At 32.0% G+C, this 22,829-nt stretch overlaps 1 protein-coding gene across 2 annotated transcripts in view; it reads left to right on the forward strand.

The window, feature by feature from the left end:
• ELAVL2 (ELAV like RNA binding protein 2) overlaps window positions 1-22,829 on the forward strand; it is a 178,668-nt gene that overhangs the window by 46,924 nt on the left and 108,915 nt on the right. The gene's annotated exons all lie outside the window — the stretch shown is intronic.

A 22,829-nucleotide genomic window follows, 5' to 3' on the forward strand; every position in this document is an offset into this window, starting at 1 on the left:
TCAGTTATCTGGGAAGCAGATTTGTTTGTCTTCTGTTTATTGATAATAAAAAGAAGTATTTGGATTTTCATTTGATTTAAGAGGGTACATAGTATTCATTTTCAGGCTTAACCTAAGTTGGTAGTGCTATTGATTCTACAAAGTAAGACTGGTATTAAAATAGTACTTGGGAAATATTTAATGAAACAAAATATATTTTTTAAAAAGTAAGAACCTTCCCTTTGATCCAGCAGTATAATTAGTGGGCTTATATCCCAAAGAGATATTAAGGAAGGAAAAGAGACTTGTATGTGTAAAAATGTTTGTGGCAGCCCATTTCGTAGTGGCTAGAAACTGGAAATTGAATGGATACCCCTCAATTGGAGAATCACTGAGTAAATTATGGTATATGAATGTTAGGGAATATTACTGTTCTGTAAGAAATGACCAGCAGGATGAATACAGAGAGGCTTGGAGAGACTTACATGAACTGATGCTAAGTGAAATGAGCAGAACAGCAATACTATATAAGGATCAATTCTGATGGAAATGGCTATCTTTGGCAATGAGAGGATCAAATTCAATTCCAATTGATCAGTGATGAACAGAACTAGCTATGCCCAACGAAAGAACACTAGGAAATGAGTGTGGACCACAACATAGCATTTACCTTCTTTCTGTTGTTGTTTGCTTGCATTTTTGTTTTTTTCCCCAGGTTATTTTTATCTTTCTAAATCTGATTTTTCTTGTGCAACAAAAGAACTGTATAAATATGTACATAGATATTGTATTTAAGATATACTTTAACATGTTTAACAAGTATGAGACTGCCTACCATCTTGGGGAGGGGGTGGAGAGAAAGAAGGGAAAAATTGGAACCGAATTGTTTGTAAGGGTTAGTGTTGGAAAATTACACATGCATATGTTCTGTCAATAAAAAGCTATGATAATTAAAAAAAGATATTTTTTTTAAAAAAAAGAATTTTTTTTTGAGTGTAGGCAAGTGGGGTAAAAGTCACATAGAATATGGTAGCCAGTAAAGTTATGAATCCCTGCAGGTGATCCACATATTGACATTATCTTTATTCTGTTATATTTTTAGTAAATATTTCCTAATTAAATTTTAATGTGATTCACCTCAGGATGTTTGACACCTATTGTGGTTCATTAAAAGTAAAAATCAGTTTAGATTTTAGATTCAAAACATAGTAGATTTCTAATTGTGTTATAGGACATTTTCAGTGCACTATTCTCAAACTGGATTCTTGGCAGTGGCATTTAGTAATAAAAAAGGAAAATCTGTGATTTGCCTTTTTCTTTCTTGCTTTATAATGAAAGTTCTTAGGATGTAGAATGATCTGTGTCTTTAATATTTTTTGATACATTGTGAATGTTTAAATTTGACATTCAAGTCTTAGAAACATCATAAGAAGTTTTAGAGAAAAAATGCCCATTTCAAGTAAGTTTTGGTACTAAAAACACAGCTATTTTCTTTCCCTCCTCCTCCACGTATATTCTTAAGAACTTTGATCAATATTCTGTGATCTGGTTCTGAGGTTCTTTTAAGGCCTTAGTTATTCCAGCTCTCCTTAGCTTGTGTGTGTGTGTGTGTGTGTGTGTGTGTGTGTGTGTGTGTGTGCATGCCCTCAAGTACATACTTTTAATTTATTGCTCTTTATTAGCTAGATACAAACTCCTAGGAATCAAACAGCTTGGGCCAGGAAGATAAAAGGCTCATGCTTATGCACACACATGCATACTCTCCTTTGATTTTTTTCCCAAAGGATGATGATCAGAACATACGGAAAAACTCTCCTTGAATGTAAGCTAAGGAAGCAATGATCTTTGGTAACTGCATTAAAGTAGAAGCATCTTGGGAGAACCCTAAGGATGCCTTTTCACCTATGCTGACACCCTCCTCTCCCTCATCTTCATTCCAGAACTGGGTTTTTCTCCTTAATTTTCTGGCATGAACTCTGATCATTTGATTTGAATTTAGATAGATCTGTGCTAAATTGTGTTAGTTCAAATCTTTAGTTCTTCATAGTTTTGTGCACAGAAATTGTGAAATAATTTTGACAATTTTTCCTTAAAATATTAAATGTAATATTATTCATTAAAATCTTTATGCAATAATTTTAGAATGGAAAAAATTCTCATTTTTCTCTCTCAATTTCCTAGACCAATATTATATTATTCATTAAAATCTTTATGCAATAATTTTAGAATAGAAAAAATTCTCATTTTTCTCTCTCAATTTCCTAGACCAATATTATATTATTCATTAAAATCTTTATACAATAATTTTAGAATAGAAAAAAATTCTCATCTTTCTCAATTTCCTAGACCAATATTTCTTAGGTATAGTGACACTTTTCAACTCCAAATGAGTTCTCTACTCATTTTATTTTGAGAGATGAAGATTTCAAATAATTCAGAGCGATTATTATTGGCTTTGGCCTTTCATTGTAAAAATGAATCATGGTATGGGCCTATACATGTGTATATATGACAATTAAATCAAAATAAACTCTACTACTAATATTTATAAACACATAAGAGTGATAATTTAGTTTTTGGAATTTCACAAGGCAACAGCTTTCAACAAGGTGTATCAGCTTTCACATTAGAAAATTATCACAAGTCTCATGAGGATATCTTTCCTATTTTTAAATTTCTAAATTTGATCTAGTTTGATTTACTTAGAATTTTTAAAATCCTTTTTGTGGATCATATGTTATATAATAATTACATTTACATAACTTTTAGTAGTTTGCAAGATACTTTATATATGTATATTTCATTTTATTCTTAGCATCTCCATTTTACAATTGGGTAAACTGAGACTTACATTGGTAACTTGCTCAGGCTATGTTAAAAATCAATGGCAGAGACAAGAATGTGTCATAACATTTTTATTAGATAGAGAGTTGTGTTGGGTGTTAATATTAATGGTAATTCACAAAATGTTTTCCACAAATCATTTAAAGGATGAAAAATAAGCTCCCATTTTAAAAAGTTTGTTTAGTTGTTTTGAACCGTACTCTTAATTATATAATGGTTTACAGAGTAGAGTGTATGCTTTGCACTTTTGAGAATACTTTTAATCAACTTTTGGACTTGTAGCAATTTTTGAAATTGTATAATACCAAATGTTTCTGAAAAGTAACTGGTAGAATTGAGCTAATCCTGAATTCTAACTAAATTCTAACTTTATCTTTTCAATTGATAGAGAATAATTTAATATTTTTATAAGGCACTTAAGTTGTTGAACTTTTGTAGTTAATTTTTTTTAAAGTAGGTCTTTAGTTAAAGAAAATAAGAAAAAAAAAACTATAGTTTTCTCCCCTAGCGAGTAACTAGGATACTGAGCCAGCCATTCCTGAGGAATGGCCTTGGAGAGAATAATTGGAAACCATCATTATGAGCTAGATTGATGGGAGGGTATGTGATGCCTGCCCATGTGATTCCTTAATAATTTTCTATGACTCTGCTCCCCAACCCCAGTATAATTAGAAGGAATCATGAAAGTTAATTACTTATGACTCAGCAAAACTATTAATTGCTTCTTGTAAGTATAGATCAGGATCCAGGATTCTCTTAGGACGTTGCAAAGTCTTAGAAAATCCAAATCACAGCTGTCTTTGTGCTTGATATTAGTAAGTTAGAAGCACCAAAGTGAGCATTTGCTTTAGTGCCTTCAAATTGTAATCTCTTGAGAATAAGGATTATTGAGGGAGTGGGTGGTAAGGGAGAAAGTAAAAGAGAATATACTTAACATACAGCACAACTCTCTAGTGTTCATTTCTTGAACCACCTCCAGGTCCCTTGGTAGGACAAGATACTTATCTCTTTGCATGATTAAGAGATGTACCAATATACTATACTCAAGCCTTGTCTATAGAAGTGACATTAAAAATATCTGCCAATATTTTCTCTTTTCTTTATGATATTTGTCTTTCTGATTTGTTTAAATTGGCCTTGAGTAGAGAGAACAATTTGGAAAGTGTTAAGGCCTCTTCTTGCCATTCCTTTTTTCTGCTTGCTCTTTATTTCTTATAAATAGTGATTTGAAACACAATTTGAGGTAATTTTTAGAAAGACTGACATGGAGGTGTCATCAAGAATTTTGGGCACATAAGCCCTTCAGCAAGGAGCTTTATAAGGGACATCACTTGATTACTTCCTTTAATTTCTTCCTTCTGCAAAACCTAGTAAAAGATCCATTTTGTGAAAGTCATGTTATAGGTCATTATCCTCTTGTAAAAGGGTATTTCAAGTGATAGGAGGGAGAGTTGTTAAGTAATTCCCCCCCTTCTATCTAGTATCAAAATTTTAATATCTGAACTGAACTTTTTTTCAGTTTCCTGAGTATATAGTATAAAATTTATTATAGATATATGGGTTATGGTGTTTAGTATTTTAAAAGAACCATGATTTAATTTATGTGGGCACTTTATTCTACTGAATTTTATTGATAGCTCGAATAAGAAGCTATGGTCTCCCCAAAATTCTCTTGGACACTATTTGTTGAAGAACCTCTTCAAATTTAGCTAGACTGGCCTTTAAACTGAAAGTGGCACTATGTGTCCACATTGTCTTCAATTTAGAAGGGTAATACACTTATCTAACTTTATATTATTTGCTATATATAGTATCCCAGTCATGCAGGTGAATGATTTCCTGTATTCCTTGTTGTATGTATCTATTGGGTAAAAAGTAGAATTAAGTTTTTCCAATAACTTTAGTAACTGATTATAGTTTCTTCCATCCTATCCCTTGGTGTACTATTTAGGAATTTCAACACTTCATTTTGATTCCACTATCAACAAGTTCTCTCAGTTCCTTGAATCCTTAACACTAATGATTTCTTTCCCTGATGAATACTAACATGAAGCATATCAACTCTCTTGCGTTCTATCTCATACCAGGTTCAGAACATTTGATATTTCATTTTCTAGTCAGAACTATTTATTCACCTTTTCACTTTCATTTATAGTGAACCTGCTTTTTATCCATCCTTATTCTTTTAGTCCATTTCCTTCAGACTTGTTTTACTTGGCTTTCATATTCAGTATTGACCCAGTAGTAAGCCTGACTAGCTAGCATAGAAAAATAGAACACCTGATGCTGGAGTCAAGATGACATGAGTTTTTAATCCTGCCTCATACACCAACTGTGTGAACCTAAACAAGTTAATTAACTTCTTATCCTTAGTTTCCTCTTTGGTAAAAGGGAGTTCATGAAAAGAGAACCTCCCTTAAAGACCATTGTAAAGATAAAAAAATATAAAATGACTTATGAACCTTTGGAATGATATATAAATTATCTGTAATTATTATCATCTTACTACTTGCTTTTATTCTTTTCTCTCCCACAAATTTCTTTCTAATTTTTACCTATTAATATTTATCCCAAGGTAATTAATTTTAGCCATTTGACTTTTGTTTCATGATTGTAGAGTATTGGGAGAAATCATTGAGTCAATCTGACTTCTTCATTTACAGATATATTAAAAACAATTGTTTCCTTTTGACTTTTCTATCTATAGTGACTTCCTATTTCAAAACTCCATAACACCTGTTCTGCGCCTTTTTGTTGGCCTTTCCTCTCATGCATTTCTATTACTCAGATCATATGATCTCATTTTCTATTCAATATAAATTTCTTTTTTTTTAAGTATAAAACTAGGTAGCAGTTTGTTATGCAATCCTTTTTAATCTTGCTACATTAAAATCTTTGTTATAGTTTACAATAAAAATCAACTTTAATTTAGAAAAAAGTTAGCCTCATCTGTAGTGCTCAGATCTTATCAGTATCATTACCTTTTCTCTCCTTCCTTGTGGTCATTGGAGGTAATTGTTTCTATTCCTTTCTGATGAAGATAACCCTACCTGCATTCCTGATATTACTTTTCTTTCCTTACAAACTTGTTTCAGAAATTATATGTTCTCATAAATGAATCCTAAGACTTAATCTTTCTTCTGACTCTTTCCCGTTTACTTAGAAATTTTCTTAGTTCTCCTCAATCTTTTTCCCTCAATACTTTTATGTATGTACCATCATTTATATCTTTCTTACTATTTTCTTCTAAGCCCTTGAAAAAACTTTCTGTATCCAACTGTCAGCCAATGAGTAGGATTCATAACGGGTCTTCCATGTGTCAGACATTATGCTAGAGCACTGTGGAATACAGAAGGAAAAAAAACGTGTTTTCAAGAGCTTATATTCTTTTGGGGGAGATATATTTTGCATTTATTTATAAGTAAATGTTAAGGTAAGCTAGTGAGAAAGGGCTTTCTTTGGTGTTAGTGAGAGATCAGTAAAGCTATCATTTTCAAGGTGCTGTTTCTTTAAAATGTGGTTTGAAAAAAGTGAGGGATTCTGTGATGCATAGTGGGGACAGGAGGGAATATCTTCCAGACATTAGGGACATGGAAAAGCATATTACCTATTATCTAGATCTTAGAGAATTCAGGTCATTACCAAAGGAAGTGCCAGTGTTCTTTCCAGAAGTGCACAGAGTCTTGTGCTAACACAACTTCAATTCAGAAAATAAGTACTATATACATGAAATTGAATAAAGAGAAATGTAATAAAAAAGCTTATTTATATGACCTTGAGCAGATTCTTTAACGTCCTCTGTACCTCAGCTGAAAGATTAAAGGATTGGACTAGATGATCCTAGAATCTAATGTCCTTTCCATTTCTTTATCTCTAATCTTATGTTGATGATTAAAGAATAATTCTAGAACATGCCTTAAAAATGCATACATTTCTAAAAGAAAAAAATCAAACTCAAAAAATGATAATGACTTGTGCCTTTGACACTCCCAAGTTACCATGATCTGCCAACAGTTGAAGAAAGATTTGGAGATAGAGATTTGGTTGTCAGCTACATAAGCCCAGCCAGAGTTTCAAATTTGAAGAAAGGTTGTTAAGGAAAGTTATTTATATTTAAGGGATTTCAGAACAGGATTAGAAATTATTAAAGAAGATAGAACAGATAAAAAGAGAATACTATCTCTAAAGCCAAAGGATGAGATCCTCCAGGAGCTGAATATCAAAAACTGTAAAGAGATCACAAAAAAAGGTCAATGAAGTTGGCAATTAGAAGTCATTGATAAAATAACTTCTCAAAAAGTACAAATGATTAAACCACATTATTAATTTAAGTGATTATTCTAAATCAGCATTAATAGAAATGCAGATTAAGTAACTATAAGGTTTTATCTCTTAGCAGATTTATAAATTGTGAGAAGACAAATGCAATAATGCCCTTTTGCTGTAGCTGGAAAATGATGTAGCCATTCTGGAAAGGTATTTGGAATTATGTTCTAACCTGTACACATCCTTTAGCTCAGATATGGAACTTAACAATAGAAAGAGAAAGATTCCATATATACTTAATTACAGCACTTTTATGGTCGCAAAGAAATAGAACAAAGTACTAATTACATTTTGTTTTAGGTTATTTGCATACATGCAATTTTCTTACTGGCCTATGAGCTTCATAGAACCTTGTTGCATGTCTTCTAAGCACCTTTTCTATAGCATCTAGCACAGAGCCCAAAAGTAACTTCTCAAATTTTTTTTTTGATAAATGATCACAGTACTTCATCTATTTATTGTCTACTTTTGTGTATTAACTATGACACACTTTCATACTTTTCAGTAGTCTATCCTTATCAGGCCTTACTTTAAGACTGTGCAAATAATTCAAATGTTCAATCTCAGTGTAAGAAAATGTCCATCAGATAGATTAAACCAGGTAAGATAAATTCAATTAAGTTAGAGTGAACGATAGATACATATGAAGCTACGAGCATGGACAATGACTCGACAGTAAAAACTATCTGATTTTACTGTCATGAAATATTCATTAGAAAATTCTTTGCAAAATCTGAACTTGCTGCTTCTGCTTCTTTTCCCCTCTCAACTTGATAGTTGTATTTTGATATCTATTCTACATTTTTTTATTGGAAATGAGACTACAGAGTTAGTTTCCTCAATATGTTTTCAAGGCTTGATAGTCCCAAGATCCTCTACAATTATTTTCTGTTCCCAAATTCTTTGTTGTGTAAGATAATAATGTTTAAATGTGTAGAGTCTGATTTCAGGGAGTAAATGGGGTGGAGAAGGAGGTGAGAACAATGTGATGCAATTATTTGAACAAATTCTGATTACTTCACTGTTCATAGTAATGAAATTAGACCTGCATAATATAATTTCAATGTGTACTATTATAGCTAAAGAGACATTTGGTTTTATGTGTAGTGTTATAGTAAAGCATGGAAGTTTTAGTCAGGTGACCTGAATTCAGATCCTGACTCAGACATTGACTTTGTCAAGTCACTGTTTCTTTGAACGGATCCAGAGGAAAGTTTAAATAAGTTGAGGTTGTTCTCATGATTTGAGATCCAAACTTCTAGCTATAAGATTCTAGGATCTTAGTAGAACAAAGAATAGCTATCAGGGAATTAGTCAGGCATTTATACTTTTTAAAAAGTTGGAATTATTTGTATTTTAAGTTGAGGTGTCTTATTTTACTTATTCCAAAAGCAGCCAAGGTGAATCTGTAGTCTAATATATGGATAGATAAATATTTAAATATGTAAGTTATGTAAATAGTATAGAAGATAGTTTGAGCTGGGGAGTCAGAAAACTTGGGTTGGAGATCCACTCCTGATCTATACTGTGATTAGGACTCTTGTCCAGATTTTTAATCTCTTAAGTGTTCTAAAGTCTAGACAGTTTTCTAACTCTCCAATACTTAGCATGGTACCTGCAATGTAATAGGTGCCTGTTAAATATTTATTGACGTGTTGAGTCTTTAAGAATATAACTTTAAGAGAAGATGCCAAGTAACATTGTTAAAAGTTTCTTTACTTTGGGATTTCTTTATGCTAACAAAAATCACAGGTCCAGTCTTTATGCCCCAAGATGTATGAATTCTGATTGTTACTGCCTAGGATGAGGTTTTTGATAACTTTCTTCCTTTAGATTTTATCTAGTTTTTACCACAAAGAGCTTTCCAGCATGAATGTGTCAAAGAGTGAAAATAGAAGTTTGTGTTTTTACTTTTTATTTATGAAAATGAGAGAGAAAATTAGTTAAAGGTACCAAGAATAGCTTAGGGTATTTTCTCTTCTCATCACTATTAATGTCTAGTTCTTCCTTAGTAGCTAGGTAATATGGTGGATGATATCAGGAAGACTCATCTTTCATTTCATTTCAAATCTGATCTCAGATATTTACTAGCTTTGTGGTGTTGGGCAGGGCACTAACCCATTTTCTCAGTTTCCCATCTGTAAAAGGAGCTGGAGAAGGAAATGGAGAAAATCCCAAATGGAGTCACAAAGAATTGAACACACCTGAAAAACATGACAACTATAATTTCTTTCTTTTTAGACTGATGATCGGTAAGGCTTACAGAGTGCCTACTTTGTGTCCAGGTACTGTGTTAACTGTTGGAGTGAAAGTATGTGGCATGTATCTGTCATTTCCTTGGCTAACAAGTCATTTTTTCACACTGGGCCTGTCTTGGGTATAAAAATTAAGAGCAGGACTAAATAATCATTAAAGTCTTTGCCAACTCTGAATTCTGTGTATTATTATAGTTTTATTATTGAGAATAACCCATAGTCACCTAACCATCTCTCTTTGGAGCTTCCTGTTTTCTTATTTCTCATATCCAACCAATTGTTAAGTTTGGTTGATTTTACTTACTTTGTTTTCTTTGCTATCATTCTAAATCAAGCAATTGTTAGTACTCTCTTCAACTATACCCTCTGATTCCCTGACTGTTTTCTCTCCTCCTATTGTTCAAACAGAACTATAAGATGAATTTTCTTAATGTACAGATCTGATCATTGTTGCTCTTTTTCAGAAATTTTCAGTGATTAGTTGCGTATTACATGCCACTTAAGGTTCAAACTAAGAACTTTGATATTCTTGTCTTGATCTACTTGCCTTGCAGACCTATGTTATTTTTTCTTAACATATTCATTATTTAAATATTTTGCTCTCATCAAATTGAACTAATAATTTTCCTCCCATTATTACCTATACTTAATATATTAGTAGTGTTGCTTTAATGTTTCTTAATTCTGATGATGATAACGTTATCGTGCTAGGTTTTGAGAGACCTAAAAGAAATTCAGTTCAGTGACTTATGATTTGTTACTTAGTCATTTAAAAGATCCATTTAACATGTTGTTACTTTATTTTTTGGTCTTGAATATTAGTTGAAAGCCTAGATAGTTTAATTAGGAGCATTGGTTTTAAGACAGTAGTTTTAAGCCAGTACTGAGAGGTTCTTCCCATGCATGAAATGTTCATTCAAGTTAAGTATTAAAGTCTTGCCTTTGAAAAACTGATATATTAAATTAACCAAGATTGGAACAGTCTTCCTTTAGATTTTAGGAAAAATACTTCCTCGTTATGTATTTGTGAGTAGATATGTTGGTAAGAACTGCAACAGGAAAAGAGAACTAAATGAGCTTTTAGTATTTTAACTCAGAAAATTTTAGTGTTTGCCACTTTTCAGAATGAGAATTATATTCTTCCATATATATTTCTGTATGAAGAGGACAAAACCTAGCTAATGGAAAAGAATAGCATTTAAATGCCAGCACTATGAGCAACAGCTTTTTTAGTATCTAACATTTTGAACCTGATGAAGTGAGATTTTTAAGTAATATAGTGGCTCTTTCTACCAATATGATCTGCAGTTGGCCTGCCTTTCTGTGTGTATGATGAGTAGTATGAATATGTGTGATGTGATGAATAGTTTGGAAGGAGAGACTATGGGAGTTTACTTAAGAGGTTATATAACAGTTCAAGAGAGAGTAAAGGCATATTTTCTATGGTTAATAGTGAGAATAAAAATGAGTACTGATTTAAATGAAATTGAAGAGTAGAATTCATAAGATAACTTCAAAACTGATTATATTCTTGGTGGTGAAATGAGAAGCCAGAGTTGAAACTAATGTTTTGAACCTATATAACTAGAAAAATGATGGTACTGTAGTCAGAAATTAAGAAATTGGTAAGATCAGTATATCTTTTTTTTTTGAGAGAAAATGTATAACTTTTTAAGATTGATAGAACTTGAGATGCCAGTAGAATTTCCAACAGAGCAGTTAGAAATATAATACGTATATAGTTGATACTTTAAGGTTTGAATTATGTTAAAATTATGTTATCTTTCATTCCTTCTCAGAATATTTTAACATGTAAAACAAGTAAATATAAATTATTGTCCAACTTCTATCAGAAAATTAGTTATCCCTTTCCTTCCTTTTGGGTCATTTGTAAATGTTAACCCAGGTAGTTATGGCATTATTTCTTGTTGGTGTAGTCATTTGTACTGAGGGAATCTTCACATCTCAAAAAATTCTTTATTTATCTCTTTGGTGCTTTATAGTTTAAAACATTTATTTATATATTTCATGTGTATGGCACTAGATATAGGAATATAGAAATAAAATGATGCCTTTTACAATTTGAAAACTTCCTGTTTATAATATGGGCTTGTATTTAAGAATTTAAAACTTTGCTACCAGCTTTACCTATAATAAGAAACATGGGGTGGATCTAAAAGTATGTATGGGAATTTGGATTGGATCACTTTCTGTTGATAGGTCCCCAACAAAACTTTGATGTTTTGAATATTTGCCATAGGTTATTGAGGATTATTTGATAGATACTGAATAGGGAAAAGAGAAATATAGAGGAGAGACTGGAGAAGGGAAAATGCCTCCTATATGTGCAAAATAATGTGTAGAAAACTTTTCTTTTAAAATAAAATATAATGTGTTAACTCACTCTTTGGAGCAACTGAATTCTAAAAACTGGCTGTGATTTTGGAAGGGGAATCTGAGGGAATAACAAAAATTCAAACTGAGTATAATTTAAGAACTGAGGGAACAGTTGGAGTGAAAAAGGAAGACAAAAAAGTCAGAGAGAGAGAGAAGATCCGAATTTTCTAATGTTAATTGCCCGTTTGTACTTAGGGTCTAAGTATTTCAAGTATAAGTGCAAGTTATTATTAAAATTGGAATCCTACTTTTGGCATGACTGTATAAGTTAACTAGAAACAAAAACATGACATTTGAAATTTTGTTTTTTGGCATTTATTGTAATAACAAATAAGTGACTCAAATCAGGGAGTGATATGCCTTACTAACTTTCACTTTCCAGAGAAGTTCATGTTTATAATAACTAATTTGTTTCTCTTATACCTATGTATGAAAGACTTTGGGGATAGTTATTTTAAATGATTTTGTTTTTCCTGTTCTCTGAGTCAAAGATATGCAGTGATGATTGTTTTGAAAAAGTGGCAGTGTTCTAAAATAAATGGAGTAATGTGTGGTGCTCCTTAAAATTAAAGGGACCAGTGTGCTGTGTACAACCACAAATATCAATTCTTGTCCTTGATCGCTAAAGCCAGCTGCATTAAGAATAAAGTAAGCACAGAAATGGTGACAAGAAGAACTTGACACCTGAAGTGCTGCCATTTTTAAACCAGGTCTTTCAACACAATATTTAAATTATATATTTAGAGTAACAGTACAATGGCTAGACAGTCAGGTGGCTTGAGCTCTTTCCTGGGTAGGCAGCAGTAGTATAGTAGAATAAGAACTGGGTCTCAATTCATATTTGTCTCTGTCCTTGTTTTGCTCCTTATTAACCATTATGAGTGTGGAAATCTTATTTTCCTCTGAACCTTAGTTTGCTGATTTGAAAATGCAGATAATACTTTTAACAACTCTAGGATTTTTTTTTTCCTTTTAGGGTCAATGAGATTATGTGCTTTTTAAATGCCAAAACCTTACATAAACATAGATTAATTATGATGTTTTCTTAAGGAAAAGGTGCCGCTAAATATTTATGGAAAACCGATGAGAATTAATTGTTCTTATTAGCTTTCTTGGAACTAAAAATTAATCAACCAGCTACCAAGTTAGTGACAACTTAAAAAACACACCAAAAAAACATGATTTCATTCCAGAGGTGACTTTGAAGATTTCTTTCATCTTGGCTATGGGAAAAACAAAAAAATCAGAAGATCTGGAGATATAAAAGCATATAATTAGTTATTATCTAGATTGTATAAGTCTGTAAATTAGAGAAAAATTAAAGCTATAACAAAGGTACATAGAAGGATATTAGTTTAACTGATGGAATATGAATTATTTTTTATTATCATAGCTTTTTATTTACAAGATATATGCATGGGTAATTTTTTAGCACTGACAATTGCAAAACCTTTTGTTCCAATTTTTCCCCTTCTTCTTCCCACCCCCTTCCCCAGATGGCAGGTTGACCAATATGTTAAAGTATAAGTTAAATACAATACACACACACACACACACACACACACACACACACACACGTCCAAACAGTTATTTTTGCTGTACAAAAAGAATTGGACTTTGAAAGAGTGTACGATTAACCTGTGAAGGAAATCAAAAATGCAAGTGGACAAAAATAGAGGGATTGGGAATTCTATGTTGTGGTTCATAGTCGTCTCCCAGATTTCTTTTGCTGGCTGTAGCTGGTTCAATTTATTACTGCTCTATTGGAATTGATTTGGTTCATCTCATCGTTGAAGAGGAGGGCCATATCCATCAGAATTGATCATCATCTAGTATTGTTGTTGAAGTATATAATGATGTCCTGGTCCTGCTCATTTCACTCAGCATCAGTTCATGTAAGTCTCTCCAGGCCTTTCTGAAATCATCCTGCTGGTCATTTCTTACTGCATAATAATATTCCATAATATTCATATACCACAATTTATTCAGCCATTCTCCAATTGTTGGGCATCCACTTGGTTTCCAGTTTCTGGCCACTACAAAGAGGACTCCCACAAACATTCTTACAACCATTTGCCTTCTTTAAAATCTCTTTGGGATATAAGCTCAGTAATAACACTGCTGGATCAAAGGGTAGGCACAGTTTGATAACTTTTTGAGCATAGTTCCAAATCACTCTCCAGAATGGCTGGATGTATGGAATGTGAATTATATCAATAACAATCTAATTACATCTATCCCTTGCTCCCCATACTACTATACCTTATAAACAAATAAATTTGAAATGGATAGGTATCAGCGAGAAAGCTCTTAGAAGAAGTCTGCTTAACTCCATCATAATTAGGAATTTTAATCATCCATTTTGAGTAAGGTGTTTTTTTTCTTTATTTCTGAAACAAGGTACTAGGTCACCATGGCCCTATTATTTTCAGGACAATTTTAGCAGATACTGTTTTGTTCTTTCCTGTTCATGAGTGCTCATGTTTCATCATCACAACAATATTCATCTTCCTCTTTGGTTTTTCTGGAGAGTATTTCTGTTAATTGTCAGACTTGATTTGACAGTCAGTGCCCTACTGAAACATACTTTTTCTTTTCCCATCCCATTTTTTTTTAATTTTTCCTGATAGAAACCAAAAGTGTTCTATTTCTTAAATTTTGGAGTTGAATCTAGTATTTGAATGCCCAAATTACTTTTTTTTAAATAAAGCAGATTTTTCTACCCCACAGTGATAGATCTCACAGAAAGTGTGAATGCTGTGATTTATACTCTGAAATACATTAATTAGAAGCTTGGTGCTTTAATCTCTGATTTTAACTGGCCATAGTTGTGAGAGAAAATACATTTAAGTCTCTCAGTACCCTGGGAAAGGGAAGAGTAGATAGAGTAGTTTACTTAATCACAAATCAGTTTCTTTGGAGCTCTTTCCTAAATCTGTGCTAAAAATTTATAGTAATAGTCATAACCAGGCACATAGAAAATGTGCACAGATACAGAATCTTTAAATTTTATGCACAAGTAATAAAAAAGGCCTCCTACATTGTAATAATTCAGTGAAATTATCCATTTTGCAGATTAGAAACTGAGGTGGCATAAACCTGTGAGAAATTTTACCTACCCAGACTACTCCCTCCTTCTCCCATCATATAATAATACATCTGATAACAGAGAAATTTTTATTATTTACTTTACCTGAGTGGCTCAATGGATAGAGTCTAGAGTCAGAAAGACTCATCTACTTGATTCCAAATCTGGCCACAGAAACTTATTAGCTATATATCCCTGGGTAATTCTGGTTTCTTCAGTTTTTTCATCTATAAAATTAGCTGGAAAAGGAAATGGCAAAGTGACCCTGCATAGGATCACAGAGATTGAAACATAGCACTTAGCTTATGGAACTTGGAAGGACTTTTTGTACTATAGAGTATGGAAAGGCAACATTTTTTATTTATTTAATATTTTAGCTATTACTTTTAACTAGCCAATTATATCTTTCAATAAAGTTTCCTAAAACTGTCACTCAAAGAATATGTGCTGCTGATGATTTTCATAGCCTGAAGTTTACTCAATTTAGTATATTTAGTATACTTATTTAATATATTTGAAATAAATTGTCATCAAATGATTGCCCACCCAGCTTTTAACAATAGAGAGTTTTTATCCTGTTTATTTTCTGGCTGATTTTCTACTATTCTAAATTATAATTTTGTTACACAAATGTTAATACAAATACTTTATCACTTTTATTATATAGTACCCAAGTGGTTTCATTGTTAAATATGAATAGATTAAAAAGCATTCATTTGCTTTAAGGAATGAATACAGATAATTTTGGCTGAATACTACATAAATTATTTTAAACCCAAAGCTATGTTAAATTTCATATATGTAATTGGGCTTATAACTTAGTTACTGGTTTCTTATAGTCTTAGAGGAAGTCTTCTGATGCCTTTATAAAAGTCTGAACACTGAGTGTATATGATATTGTATGACCTATCCTACTTTTTTGACAATATTCTCAATCACTTTTATGTGTTTTCTGGCATGCTTGTAAAATTGTAAAATATATATATATATATATATATATATATATATATGCACACACACACACACACAAACACACACATACATTTATCTATATCTCTATTTATATCTATATTACATGTACTATAGTGCATATTGTGAAAATAATCTATATCTGACCAGATCTACAGAACATTTGTTAAAATAATATAAAACAAAAATTGTACATTTTATAGAAATTTTTTTTGAGGAGACTAATACTTTAATCAAGTGTATTTACATTGACAACATCCTAATTAACATTGTACACATACTACGTTATTTTGTAAATGTTATTTCATTTGAAATGGTAGTTCATTATTCTTTTATATGATCTTTGTATCATTAGTACTTGATGCTTATGAAATTCTTATGTACTACAGATTGCAAAATTCTGTGTTGAAGAACTGCTAAATTATATGTTGAAGAGCACAGTGGGTTAAAACCTTGATGTAATTCAAGGAAAGTTACTGATCATACAGGTCATTTATAAATTATGTTCCCAGTGGGAAGTAGTAGTTGTAAACTCAAATTAGGGACTATGATATGCTGCTATGTGTTTTGTATATGATACTAGTCACTATCATAAATGAGTATTAAATATATAATATAAAGAACTTTGTTACTCAAAATTAATATTAACAATCTTTAATTGAGAATTCTTGCAACTCTAATACAATAAAAATGATCACAAAGGGATTGTAAGTTTTTTCTAATTTCTGAATCCTAGAAGAATTATTTCATCTTTTCTGAAAACTATGCTTTCAGTTGATTAGAATAATTAAGCCACTTTATCCCTAAAAATACTAGAAGTTTTTTGTTAGAAAAAAGGTAAGGTTAGGTAACAGTGTAGAACACAAAACATGTTTTCTTACTTCTTATCTGACTCTTAATAATGCTATATTTAACTACTCTTCAACATTGAAGCACAAATACTCTACATATAATGTTGATGCAATAGGCAGTGAACAAAGTTCTAGATCCAAAAATAAGGGTCTAAGATCTAGATACAAAATGAACATATGTCATCTTTGAAGATTGAAGTCATCTAGAATCTACTATCTTTGATGGAATTAAATGTCTACAAGAAATTTTCTGAAAGTAATTTATCAGTGAGTAAATAAAGTTACTACATGCCTTTAATATACCAGACATTATGACATTATGCTTAATTCTTGAATACAAAAAGAGGGAAGAGACAAACCCTGTCTTCAAGGAGATCATGATCTAATGGAGGAGACAGACTAACAAAAATAAGCAAGCCAACTATAATTGGATACAATTTATCCTATATTGTGCTTTAGAGGCAGTTTAATGATAAGATTAGAATATCTTCTGATTTGCCATCAGGAAACAGCCAAATTGAAATGTGAGCAAAAGACCAATAATTTATAAACTTGAAATTAATTTGTGCTGTAAAGATGAGTAATGCAGTAGTAAATGCAAATAGAAAGATAATTGTGATAGAGTAGAAAAGAGGTTTGATTGAAATCAGAAGGTCTTTGTTTAGCAATATTCTGGAATTGGGAGTGTTCTAATTGAAAAACATTATGAATCACATTGCTTGCCAGGTATACTTGCCAGATGGAAAAAGATGTACCTCACTGCTATCCTACTTTTATCTTAAGAGAATCTAATTGATTTTTTTAAACCTTAATATATCATTTCACTTTTATTTGTACTGTTGTATTTACTTCTGTGCCATAAATTTGTTTCTCCAATTTCTTTTGGGATATCTTTTTGTTTGAACAACCTTCTTTTCTGGTTTAGGAGCGGTTTGTTAATTTTCATTAAGTATCTTCTCAATGTGGCAAGGAAATCTCATGTTTGGACTAATTCATCCATGAGCTTGGTTAGTTATGTCATCACATTTGGGGAGCCCCATGTTAACCCAGATAGGCTTAATGTTAAAGAATCCACTTAGAAACCTTTCAGTACCGCATTACTCTCTGCATTTTTAAGCACATGTAGCAAGAACTTAGTACTCTTTTTTGACTACTGATCCTGTGTTTGTTCAACCTCATTTAGCTTGTGTAAATCTGCCAACCTCTCCATCATATCAATAGAAATAACTTGATAGTATTTTGGATATGAATGCCCTTGATAACTTGGCTTTTTTACAGATATTCTTTTAGTGGACTCAGAGATCTGAAATTTTTGACTTGTAGAATTTTGTGCAGTTCTCTGGTTCATAAGAGTACCTCACCATTTTAAATGATTACCTTGGATGCCTCAAGGGAAAAGGAAGAAGGAAGAACAAAGACTTCCAGGAGACTTGATTGTTGATTCATTTTGCTTCAACTCCATATTCATGTTGACTTATGAAGAATCTTTGATTTCCTATGTGGCCTGCCACCAAGAAAATCAAGTGTGGTGGTAGATATGAAAATTTGGATTCAAGCATCTAACATATCTCTTTTTTGACAATTAACTGAATTGATATTCTGCCTAAGAAATAAATCTTATTGATTAGTTCAAGTCAAAGCTTGATTAAAACAAAGTAGGTTCAAAGATTAAAATTTTAGGGACTAGGTTTATGTTGAATTGACCTTATCACAGAAGCCTATATATTCTTACTTGAAATAACCAACAGTTAATCCCCTAGATCTACAAAATTCACATAATTTTTTCTAATTAAAGCTTTTTATTTTCAAAATATATACATGGATAATTTTTGACATCCACCCCTACAAAACCCCATGTTCTAGTTTTTCTTCTCTCTTCCCTCCACCCCTTTCCCTAGTTGGCTGGTGATCTAATAAATGTAAAACAGTTGCATTTCCTCTATACATATTTCCCCAAATATGCTGCTCAAGAAAAATTCGATCAAAAAGGGAAAAAAAAATGAGAAAAAACAAAATGCAAGCAAACAACAACAAAAAGATTGAAAACACTATGTTGTGGTCCACATTCAGTTCCCGTTGTCCTCTCTCTGGGTGCAGATGACTTTCTTCATCACAAGACCATTGGAACTGGCCTGAATCATCTTATTGTTGAAAAGAGCCATGTCCATCAGAATTGATCTTCATATAATCTTGTTGCCATGTATAATGTTCTCCTGATTCTTCTCATTTCACTTAGCATCAGTTCATGTAAGTCTCTCCAGGCCTCTCTGAAATCATTCTGCTGATCATTTGTTATAAAAAAAGAATATTCCAAAACATTCATATAAGTAATTTGTTCAGCCATTCAGTTTTCAGTTTCTTGCCACTACAAAAAGGGCTTGCCACAAACATTTTTGCACATGTGGGTCCCTTTTCCTCCTTTATGATCTCTTTAGGATACAAGCCCAGTAAAAACACTGCTAGATCAAAGAGTATGCATAGTTTGATAGCCTGTTCCAAATTATTTTCCATAATGGTTGAATCACTTCACAACTCTACCAACAATGTATTAGTTTTTCCACATCCCCTGAAATAGGTGTCATTGTCTTTTCCTGTCATTTTAGTCAATCTTAGAGGTATGTAATAGTACCTCAGAGTTATCTTAATTTGCATTTCTCTGATCAATAGTGATTTGGAGCACCTTTTCATATGACTAGAAATAGTTTTAATTTCCTCATCTGAAAACTGTTCATATCCTTTGACCACTTATCAATTGGAGAATGGCTTGAATTTTGTAAATTTATGTCTCATATATATTTATTTTTAACTTGATATAATCAAAACTAGCCATTTTACGTAATAGTATTCAGGTTCTTCTTTGGCTACAAATTGCTTCCTCCTCAAATCTGAGAGGTAAACTACCCTTTGTTCTGCTAATTTGCTTATGATATCATTCTTTATGTCTAAATCATGGACCCATTTTGATCTTATTTTGATATAGGATTACATAAAATTTTTCCCTTCCTTTCGTTGCACAGGAGAAATCTGATTTTTTTTTCTTTTCTTTTTCTTTTATGGAATGTTTACAGTCTCTTATTGTAAAATTTGGATTTAGTGTTTGATCATAGCTGTTGTCTGCAGCTTTTACAAAATTCCCCCAAGATTTCCATTCAAGTTCTTACGCCAACCCACAGTAGAATTCTTACAGGGAAAAGTTACAATGTGGAAGACAGAATATTAGTAGCTATACTATAATTGCTATCAGAGTATTGGTGCTACTGAATGACTTGACTTACCATGTTTATAAAACCTAATTCAAGGTTATTATGAGCAAAGAACTCGTTAACAAATGATCACCTTTTGCTAGTGAGCTAGTTTGTTCCTTAGATGGCAGACATGCTACCACAGATTCATATTTGAAGTGTTCCCAACTTTGAAAGAACCTGACATTTCCAGTCCATGATGATACACTGAAAATCTGATCGTTAAAATTCTTCATGTCTTATATCATCCCATAATGACTTTGATACATTCTCTTAGAATTCTATAGTCATGATACCATAATCCATTTAAGCCATCACTAGAGGCTAGTGTAAACCATAATGTCACCTGAATCACTAATGCCTTTCTGAATATCACCTGAGCATGTATTAACTCGCTATTGCTACTGCTGGCTTTTTCATCCGTTCTCTCTATATTATCGGCCTGAAGCAATGCATAAAGTAGCTGAGATTCAGTGAGATTCATTTCTAAATTAATCTTCTCTCCTACTGCCTAACACTGTCCTTAGTAGAACATGGAAGAATTTACTACTTCAAAATCTCTGTACCAATTTTATTCTTTGGGAGCCCATGAAACCTGACCATTTTTTTTCCAGTGAGTTGGAGGACAGGTATGGTACTGCCACGTGATAAAATACACTCATTAACAAGACACACCTTTCACTGTGACTTTTTTTGACATAATTAAAGTCACTTCATTCTCATTCCTTGAGAACCTCTATAGCACTGTTGGCACTAGGGCTAGAAATACAAGGTTGGAGACTGTAATGATGCAAAAAGGTTAAGATACTATGAGTAGGAAACCCTGAAATTTAGAAAACGGACAACTTTCTCCTACAAACAAAGAGTGCTTACGCACGTTGTGATGTAGTTATCTATGATACCATGCCACATCTTTTTTTTTTTTTTTTTTGAAATATCTTTTACAGCCCAATGTAGCATAAAGAGTAGTACTTCCTTCAAAGGTAGTTTCAAGTTAATGTAAATGGAGAGACAAAGCATAGATCTATAGGAATTATTTTTATTATATTGCTCAAATTGTTTTCTCAGCTTGTGGCACATTTTTAGTAGCTATTAAATGAACCTAGACTTCTTCCCTCCTAAAAGAAAGAAATCATAATGATTTAAAAATTAAATTTTAAAAAGAGAAGAATCATCTTTGGGACATATGGTTTATTTGATCTTTACAATTTGACTTCATTATTGCAGAATCTATGACCCATGCATTCTTTAATCATGTATAACAAACTATTTATATTTGTATCCTCTATAGTAATTTGTCTTCTCATAATTCCTCCATTAAGACCTACTAAAAACACTTTCTCTTTCTATCCTGTATACTGGATGATACATGATGATACATGAACTCAATGGAGTTTAGACACATAGAGCTTAATATTTTAGAATTCAGAGATTTTTATCTTTGATTCATTTTTATAATATTTGAACTTTTTTAAAATGGCTGAGTGGAGTTGGTGGGAAGGGTCTTTTTTATTGGTTTACTTTCTATTGCCCTAATGTGGGGCTGCAGTTGGCTAAGTTTTGTAAATGCTGGAAAAAATCATAGTAAAAATAATTTTGTCCAAGTTTCAATCATCATTTTTATCATGAATGATTTTACAGAAGCAGTATCTTTTTAAATTTTTTTCACTTTTTAGCAAATTTAAATCTTTCAAGGGAGGATAAGGATTCACTTATTTTGTTGATTGTTGTTTTGTTTTTAAAGAAAGGAGACCTTTTTCTCTTTGCTGCATTCTTATTCTTTGCTGCTACCACATTCCTGAATACAAGAATAAATGGCTTATTGATGCATGTCTTTATAGTATACTGGTAAGACAGACCAGTTATAATTGTGCCATTTTTCCATATTTTGATCTTGGCTTTTTCTTGGCAATTAGATCTAAAATGCCTTTGGAATATTAAAAATATACAACTTACGAAATAATTTATTTCCTTTGTAATTCCATTGTTACACAGAAATATGATCCTAGTGGATGTAATGGTATTGCATTATACTGAAAATTATACCTTACTCATTTTTTCTGTGATTTGAGAGTAGATTGGAAAAAAAAATCAGTGAAGACTTGGTAGAAGTCTTGAGTATTTGAGTATCATTCCTTTCTCCAAGTATAATCATTGATCATTTTTGAAGGCTTGAATGATAAATGCTTGTGTTTTGCAATTTTAAAAATCCTCACAATGTTATTTTATTTTCTTGTTATTTAATAATATATTTATAAGAATTGGTATTTACAGTAGAATTGGGAAATTTGAAACTCAGTCACCTATATGATGTGGGGTTTTTTCCCCCTTTAAGAAATTTGATTTTTACTCATTTGAGTAAGATAGAAAAGAGCCTAGTATGGTTTCTAGAATTTTCCATCTGAAGCTCAGCAAGTGATATCTCTTTTGCATTTACTCATCCCATTCACACTTACATGGATTATATTTCTTTTTTCCATATTTTTCTGCTCCCTGCTACTGGGAAGTCAACTAATGGGTCCTCTTCCCCCAGAAATGACAGCTAAAAGACCCTGCCTCTAATGCTATTATTATAACAAAGTTACTTTTTTAAAACAAATTCATAAAAGTAGATGGATAGATACTGGTCTTAGGGCATCAATTAAGTACTTAAATTCCTACTATGTGGCAAGCATATGGGATTAGTTACTGCAGGTGTAAAGACCAAATCCCAACTCCTTCAAAGAGCTTAAAGTTATCCCTTCCTCATTGTGATTTTCCCCATCAAGGTTTTGATATAGCTGAGGGGCATAAGAAAATAGATGCGGCAATGGAATAGGTTAGGTTCAAAGAACAAAACGGCCAATAACTTTAATAATCTAGTGTTTGACAAACCCAA

The sequence above is a fragment of the Antechinus flavipes genome, chromosome 1, assembly GCF_016432865.1.
Source record: "Antechinus flavipes isolate AdamAnt ecotype Samford, QLD, Australia chromosome 1, AdamAnt_v2, whole genome shotgun sequence".
Classification (NCBI taxonomy): Eukaryota; Metazoa; Chordata; class Mammalia; order Dasyuromorphia; family Dasyuridae; genus Antechinus; species Antechinus flavipes.